Raw genomic sequence first — 8,618 nt, forward strand, 5'->3', positions numbered from 1 at the left:
ACCCCCGCTAGCTCAGGCAGGGAGACTGTAGTGCAGCGAGGTGGACGAAACACGAACAGAATCCCTAATCTGTCCCGGTCACCCACCCTCAGGTGGACGCATTCAAAATTTGTTGACTGCGGGATGGGGGCCCTGGTCAGAAGAATGGAATCTCTATAGACCACTGCAACTCCGCCTCCCCGCCCTCCGGATCTCGGTTGGTGCTGCACAGAGAAACCTGGTGGGCAAAGCTGGGTTAAATTTACACCTCCCGCTTCGTCCAACCAGGTCTCTGTGATGCACGCCAGATCTGCCCGTTCATCCAGGATTAAATCCTGGATGAAAGTTGTTTTACCGTTGACAGATCTGGCGTTCAACAGCACCACTTTCAATTCGGAGGGACCGCCATCCTGGTTACACCGACTTACCATATCAGGAGACCGATTTGGGATTACTAATGTTGTTCCACATTCCCTAGGCCGAATTAAAGGTCTCCCAATATGCCAAGTTTGGTCTTTATCGGTAATTGGATGAGGGTTGCAGTGGTCTCAGGAATTGAGCAAAGGTACTGCAAGTCCCATAATCCATGGTCCATCCCCGGCCAAACCACACCAGGATGTAAAGTGGGTCATGAGAGGTCTATGTGCCAAGTTTGGTCCTGATCAGTCATTGGATGAGGTTAACAGCGGTCTCAGAATGTGAGTGATGGTACTGCAAGTCCCATCATCCATGGTTGCAGTAGGATGTCGAGTCGGTCTTGCAGGCTCTGTGTGCCAAGTGTGGTCTGTATTGGTAATTGTCTGACTCAGCCTCCCCTGGCCTTTTCCTTTCCTCTCTTTGTCATCTCGGAATCTTGGAATTGAGGCTGGCCAATCAGAGACCATATGCAAATTTCCTTCTCATGTCCCCGTTTCTGTCATGAACTCTTTTCTCCACCAGGGGCTCCTCTTGAAGCTGGCCAATCAGAGACCATATGCAAATAGCACCGCTGCCCAGCCAATCGGAATCTTGGAATTTTAGGCTGGCCAATCAGAGACCACAGTGGCAGCCAATCAGAATGCTAGCACATACACCGCCACACTTTTGTCCTCCTCCACATACAAACTTTCACCTTTATTATATACTAGCTTGGGGACCCGGCGCTCCCCGGGTTATTAGAGAAAGTGGGTAATGGCGGTTCTGTATGCCAAGTTTGGTCTTTATTGGTCATTGGATAATGGCTGCATTGTTTTCAGGAAGTGAGTGAAGGAACTTGAAGTCCCATCATCCATGGTCCACCCTCCTCCAAACAGCAGCAGGATATAGAGTGGGTCATGGGGGCTCTGTGTGCCAAATTTGGTCTTTATCAGTCATTGGATGAGGGTTGCACTGGTTTCAGTAAGTGAGTGAAGGTACTGCAAGTCCCATCATCCATCTCCAAATTTTTCCAAACGACACCAGGACATAAAGTGGGTCATGAGACGTCTATGTGCCAAGTTTGGTCTTGATCAGTCATTGGATGAGGTTCGCAGAGGTCTCAGAATGTGAGTGAAGGTACTGAAAGTCCCATCATCCATGGTCAACCCTCCTCCAAAACTGCAGCAATATGTAGAGTAGGTCATGGGGGCTCTGTGTGCCAAGTTTGGTCTGTATTGGTAATTGTCTGACTCAGCCCCCTCTGGCCTTTTCTTTCCTCTCTTTGTCATCTCGGAATCTTGGAATTGAGGCTGGCCAATCAGAGACCATATGCAAATTTCCTTCTCATGTCCCCATTTCTGTCATGAACTCTTTTCTCCACCAGGGCCTCCTATTGAAGCTGGCCAATCAGAGACCATATGCAAATAGCACCACTGGGGCAGCCAATCAGAATGCTGGAACTTTCAGGCTGGCCAATCAAAACGCTGGCACATACTCCTCCCGTCGCACCGCCACTTTTGTCCGCCGCATACAAACTTTCACCTTTATTATATACATAGATATAGATATAGATATAGATATAGATTGGTAATGAATGTTGACACTCCTCATGCCTCCACTCCCACATTGCTGCATTTTCACAATCCACTTCTGCCTTTTTACAAATAGACCCCTTTTTCGCCACATGAAGCCCAAGCACTGCATTCATCCCTTTAAGCACACAAAGCATTTTTTCAATTCCTCACAGAATGTTTCTGTCAGTACTTCTAGGTCACTGGGGCGAAGGTGTTTCCTATACTGCAGGTGACAGCCCAATATTAGAACCAGGTAAAAATAGGCAGAGAAGCAAAACAAAGATGAAAGATTTTCCACAGGTTCAAGAAGACGCTTCAGCACACAGGCAGATTCCAAAGCCTACTCAGGACACTGAAGAAAAGCAACATTACCAGAATCAGAGTCCCTGAAGAAATGATGTCGAGCCCCCCCCCCCCCCCCCAAAAAAAAATACTTATAGTTCTGCAAAGGGCAAGGGCACCAGACTACACAGCAAGGATCCAGTCTTGGTCACGTTGCCAAAGCACGGACAATAACAAGGACCCCATGAGGCTTTTGGGAAACGGCTGGATCTTGGGACTTCTGCCCTCTCTGAGGCTTATAGTTCCCCAAGGACTAAGCTATGGATCTTGTTACCAATCAACTCAGCGCCCATCTGCTAACTTTAACCAGGGAAAAATGACTTTCTGCTCGCTTGCTTTGAACTGCAAGCCACCTCCATTTCCACAAACTTTCTCCAGAACCATGGGACTCCAAGTTTTCAACTAAAATAAATTCTTTTATTAAATATTTGGGATGTGGGATGGGAATGGGGTCTTTCTGTATGAATTATGTACTGATGATAAGTGTATGAAATATCGCTTGTCCCCTGCCTTTCCCCCTTGCCCTCTGACTTTGGCCCCAGAAAATTGCAGCCAGAGATTACCCCCTGCCTCTCTCTCGAAACTTACTTGATTATTTTCACATCTGCATGGACAATAGCAAGTTGAAACACCCTCTTGTTTGCTCTTTGTCTGGCAGGCAGGGAAGTTCTTTGGGCACTGTGATTGAATCACAAAGGGACAAGGTCCCTTGTCCTGGCTCTGTTTATTTCTTTTGCCAAAGCCCATCAAGGACACTCCTTATCAGATCTAAGGCAGGAAAACCTTTCTTAATGAAATCAACCTTTGCTGGCCAAAACAATGCCTAACCAATCCGGGTGGAGAGGGGCGGGCGGAAATTTTTTTGAAATGTTTTCCTGTATTTTGCCTATAAAAATGCCTGTATCACTGTGCTCCTGCATGCTTGTGGAGGAACTATCCCCACTTGCATCCGACTCAGCTGAATCGCTAATAAACACCTCGATGCCTCTTCTTCGCTTTGGCAAGGGTCTCATTTCAATTATTAATATTAAATAAAATTGCTGGAATCAGGCTTCTCTGAAGGCTTGCCAAGGTAGCGTTCCCTCTTTGGTGGGAACTAAGGGTCGTCTCTCTTTGGAGTTGACCCCTCTAAAGTCTATTTCAATTTCATTTGGCATACCACGAAGGGACCCCTGCTTGGAGGTCCAGATAAATTATAGACTAAATTTCCAAGCGGGCACCTTGGTCCAGAATTTCCGGGCCAGATCGCAAGGAGGAACGGCTTGGGAAAAAGAGGCGCCTCACTCAATTTGGACTTTTTTTTTACAAAAAAAAAAAAAAATCTCCCATAGCCCTTCCTCTCAGTGAATTGACCTGGATTTTTCGGCACAAAGGAGCCACAGGGAAGCTTTTCCAAAGACTTCCTGGAAGAAGGGCCACCGACGTGAGGGGAAGACGTCTGAAGGGTAAGCAAAAGCAACCATGGGCCAGGCCAAGAATTCTCAGGTGGGAGGGGTCTTGGGTCCCTTTGCTCAGCTTCGGAGCAAGGCCACTGGGTGTCGGGATTGCAGGGCTCGGTAACAAATTCCTGAGTGAGGTCTGGGAAGATCTGGCGATTTGGGTTTGGATATCTGCAGTCCAATTTGCGTTTTGCATACCTGGAACTCTGTTGGGAGGGGAAGCGTCCTTCTCCTCGCCTGCAAGTTGCCAGGCATTGGCCACTCAGTTCTAGTGGAGGGGACTCTTGGAGGAAGGTTCGTGTTGAGGTTGGCAGAACGCTTCCCCATTAACTGCTAGGTAGGCAGGGGCTGAGCTAGAAATGGGCGCTTGCGGATCCAAGCTCAAACGTCCTGTCCTCAAGGAGTCATCTTTAAGTATGTTTCTGGCCGGATGGGGACAGGCCAGCATTATGTGCTTTAGTTTAGGCCAGAAGGATCAAGTATGGTGTGCATGAGTGGCCCCAGAGGTTTTTTGGGAGGTGTAAGCCACTTGGCCTTCTCTTGGTGGCTCTGAGCTCATTCCCTGTCCAGCCTCGGAGTTGGACCACTGGATGGGGGATTGGAGCTCTGGGCGGGCCGCCAGGGGGGGCCAAGTGGGCAGAACTCACTTGTGTTTCATGCTTCTTGACCAAAGCCGGAGGGTGGGTGGAGGGAGGAGATTGTGCCCAACTTTGATCATGCAAAAGGAAGGCCACAAGGCCCCCCTTCTCCCAGAGACCCCCCCTCCAGACCCTTTACCTCCTCCCTTGAAGAAATTGCTTGTCCCCCTCCCTACCATCCCATTCCCATTTCCCTTTACCCAATCTCCCTGACTCCTTCCTTCCCTTTCCAACCCCTCCATTTCCCCATTCCCTATTTATGATATGTCTGCATTTATATGCCCCTTCTATTTTTTTCTGCTCCTTGAGGAAATGCACTAGGGAAATTCTTTGCTCTCCTCCTCTCCTGCATTCTCCTGTGCCACCTTTTCCTTCCTTCAGATGGGAGAAGAAGGCATTGCTCATTCCCTTCTTCACCAAGCTACTACAAATCCCTTTCTTTCTAAAGCTAAATCTTCAGGGCCTTGTGTGTTTCTCCCCACCAGGAGAGACCCTGCCACTGATGTGACTCAGCTGCCTTGCAAAAAGTCTGTCTCTCTCTCTCCCTAGTTTCCCTGACCCTAGACCCCTTTTTGTGCCCCCCGTGGATCTTCAGCTCTCTTCTTCCCTTCTCTTCTGTGCAACTACAAAACCCATTTTCCAGAGGCAGTCACCAATGTCCCAGCCTTTTCCTTTGTTTACTCTTCCCCTTTTCCCATTACTCCCCAACTTCTCTTTTTTTTTGCTTTCAAATCCCTCCTCCCTTTCTCCTCTTGCAAACTAAGGGAGGTGTAAAAGGGGACTTTTTTTTCCTGTTCCTGTTTCCTTTGGCCAAATAAAAGGGGGGGGGGGAATGGTCCATGCCTCCAAGTTTGCTGAGTTTTTCTTCTCTCTCTCTCTCTACTTCTTCCCTTTTCTTTCTAAGAACTAGGTCTCACAAAAGGAGTTCCATGTGCTTGTAAAATGTCTCTGACACCCATCTCTTCTCTCTCTCTCTCTCTCTCTCTTCTCCCTCCCCTCCTATCTTCTAAGAAGCCAATATTCTGTGAATTCTTTCCTCTATCTCCCAGAGAAATCCTGCTGCTCCCTCTTACCTCCTTCTTCTCAAACCTAAGGAAGGGATGTTCCAGAAGCATTCCCTCCTGACATTTCACCCACATCTATGGTTAAGTCTCTCTCTCTCACATACACAGTCCCTCTGATGCTTTTTTCCTTCCTGGCCCTTCCTCCCTCCCCTTTCCCTGAGCGCATGTATGTGTATGTTTAAATTATCCCATTAACTGCCTTAAATATGAGGAGGACGTCGAGGTCCAGGGGTCTCCTCTGCGCAGTGAAGAGACCACCAGACATCAGATCGAACTGTGGGACCCATAATCCACTCCTGCCGCTGAGGACAACTACCTGGGTGAGGCGCTCTATGGACTTTCCGTGTGGCAGTTGGGACCCAGATGATGCAGGAAGATCCTAAAAGAGCCACCCAGAAGAGACAGCCTCCCCCTTGAGGCTGGTCTGCACCCCCACGGGGGAATGCCATCGCAGGAGGAGCAACCAGGATCCCACAGCAACTGCCATAAAGGAAGGAAGCCCTGCCCGTTCCAGAAGCTGTGCAGAGGAATGGCCCAAAGGAGACCACTGAAGTCCTCACTAGGTATGGAAGTTTTCCCTTTGTTTCCCTACTAACTACCCTAGGGCCGGGAAGGGGGTGGGTGGGGGTGGGGACTGTAAACTTTCTTTCTGACTGTCCTAGACATTACCCCTGAGTCTATGGGATGATGGAGAGCCGGACCTGTCTGCGGTCACCAGGAGGCGCCACGCCAGAAGGGGTAGCAAAGCTGTGCCCCATCTTCCCCCCCCAAGTGCCAAGGGAGGAGCCAGCGCCCCCAGGAGGCCTGTGGACCACTGCCTGCAGCCAGATGGGAGAATTCCACCATGTGCCATCCTTCTCCATTGGGGACTCACTCGGGACCCCTGAGTGCTCCATGCTGACTACCATCACAGACTCCATCATCCCCTGCCTCCACCGCCTCCACCTTCTTACTTCAATCCTTATTACTCCAACCCAAAGGACACTCTGCTACTGGTCTCTCATACCCTGCTGGGTCCTGCTGTTGTTGCTTAAGTGGGGCCTCAAAATAATACAATCTAATCTGTCTAGAGAGAGGCCCCGGGTGCTAAAGAATTGTCGAGGCTTGGGAAAATGAGCATGGCCATTTTCCAGCCTCGAAGGGAGGAATGATGTCGAGCTCCCCCCCCCCCCCAAAATACTTATAGTTCTGCAAAGGGCAAGGGCACCAGACTACACAGCAAGGATCCAGTCTTGGTCACGTTGCCAAAGCACGGACAATAACAAGGACTCCATGAGGCTTTTGGGAAACGGCTGGATCTTGGGACTTCTGCCCTCTCTGAGGCTTATAGTTCCCCAAGGACTAAGCTATGGATCTTGTTACCAATCAACTCAGCGCCCATCTGCTAACTTTAACCAGGGAAAAATGACTTTCTGCTCGCTTGCTTTGAACTGCAAGCCACCTCCATTTCCACAAACTTTCTCCAGAACCATGGGACTCCAAGTTTTCAACTAAAATCAATTCTTTTATTAAATATTTGGGATGTGGGATGGGAATGGGGTCTTTCTGTATGAATTATGTACTGATGATAAGTGTATGAAATATCGCTTGTCCCCTGCCTTTCCCCCTTGCCCTCTGACTTTGGCCCCAGAAAATTGCAGCCAGAGATTACCCCCTGCCTCTCTCTCGAAACTTACTTGATTATTTTCACATCTGCATGGACAATAGCAAGTTGAAACACCCTCTTGTTTGCTCTTTGTCTGGCAGGCAGGGAAGTTCTTTGGGCACTGTGATTGAATCACAAAGGGACAAGGTCCCTTGTCCTGGCTCTGTTTATTTCTTTTGCCAAAGCCCATCAAGGACACTCCTTATCAGATCTAAGGCAGGAAAACCTTTCTTAATGAAATCAACCTTTGCTGGCCAAAACAATGCCTAACCAATCCGGGTGGAGAGGGGCGGGCGGAAATTTTTTTGAAATGTTTTCCTGTATTTTGCCTATAAAAATGCCTGTATCACTGTGCTCCTGCATGCTTGTGGAGGAACTATCCCCACTTGCATCCGACTCAGCTGAATCGCTAATAAACACCTCGATGCCTCTTCTTCGCTTTGGCAAGGGTCTCATTTCAATTATTAATATTAAATAAAATTGCTGGAATCAGGCTTCTCTGAAGGCTTGCCAAGGTAGCGTTCCCTCTTTGGTGGGAACTAAGGGTCGTCTCTCTTTGGAGTTGACCCCTCTAAAGTCTATTTCAATTTCAGAAAGATACAGTCTTCTTTCCAATTAATCTAGAACCAGCTTGGACTTGACTTGGACTTGACTTGGACTTTACTTAGCAGGTAAGAAAACCCCTGTGTGTGTTATTCTGAAGCCCCTATAACCTTAGCTACAACACCTTATAGCCTCCTTAGCTTTGTCATGGATGGGGTTCTTAGCATCAATCCTTTTCCTTTGAGAAAAAGTTTGTATTGAACACAGAGTGTATGGTTGGACTACTGCTGCTGTCTTTTTCTGTCTTTTTAGTTAAAAATGAATTTGCATCTTAATCAGGTTGTCCTCTATTTGATTTGTCCTTTCATATAACAACGTATAACAATTATTTAATAGTTCACTCTTAAAACATTTTGCCTACAAGATTACGTAAAAATAACTTTCCTTCAACATCAATGAACACAGACACTGGTCCTATCAATGTGATTAATTGTAAAAGATGATAAGCTCAGAAAAAGGGAATGAAGTAGGAAAAGAAGACCTCTACAGGTAAATTTATTCAATCAAGGAAACTGTAAACTTGGGTATACAAGACATAAGTAGGACAATAATAATAATACCAAGAATTGGTGGGATCCTAAACCTACAAAGGTCGTGGAAAAGGAACATGCAAAAATACTGTGGGAGTTTCGAATCCAGACTGACAAAGTTTTGGAACACAATACACCAGACATCACGATTGTGGAAAAGAAAAAAGTCTGGATTATTGTATTGTCGAAGGCTTTCATGGCCGGAATCACTGGGTTGTTTTAGGTTTTTTCAGGCTATATGGCCATGTTCTAGAGAACATGACCACATAGCCCAAAAAAACCTAAAACAACCCAGTTTGGATTATTGATGTCGCCATACCGAGTGACAGCCACATTGAGGAAAAACAACAGGAAAAACTCAGCTGTTATGAAGACCTCAAAATCGAACTGCAAAGGCTCTGGCATAAA

The 8,618-nt window shown here is 47.4% G+C and overlaps 1 long non-coding RNA gene across 1 annotated transcript; it reads left to right on the plus strand.

The window, feature by feature from the left end:
• Positions 1 to 2,378: 2,378 nt before the first annotated feature.
• Positions 2,379 to 7,510, plus strand: LOC137096252 (uncharacterized). The gene is made up of 2 exons (XR_010909378.1): positions 2,379 to 3,736; positions 5,380 to 7,510. It is a non-coding gene; the product is annotated as an uncharacterized lncRNA (long non-coding RNA).
• Positions 7,511 to 8,618: the final 1,108 nt, after the last annotated feature.

This window comes from Anolis sagrei, chromosome 2, assembly GCF_037176765.1.
Source record: "Anolis sagrei isolate rAnoSag1 chromosome 2, rAnoSag1.mat, whole genome shotgun sequence".
In the NCBI taxonomy this organism is placed as follows: domain Eukaryota; kingdom Metazoa; phylum Chordata; class Lepidosauria; order Squamata; family Dactyloidae; genus Anolis; species Anolis sagrei.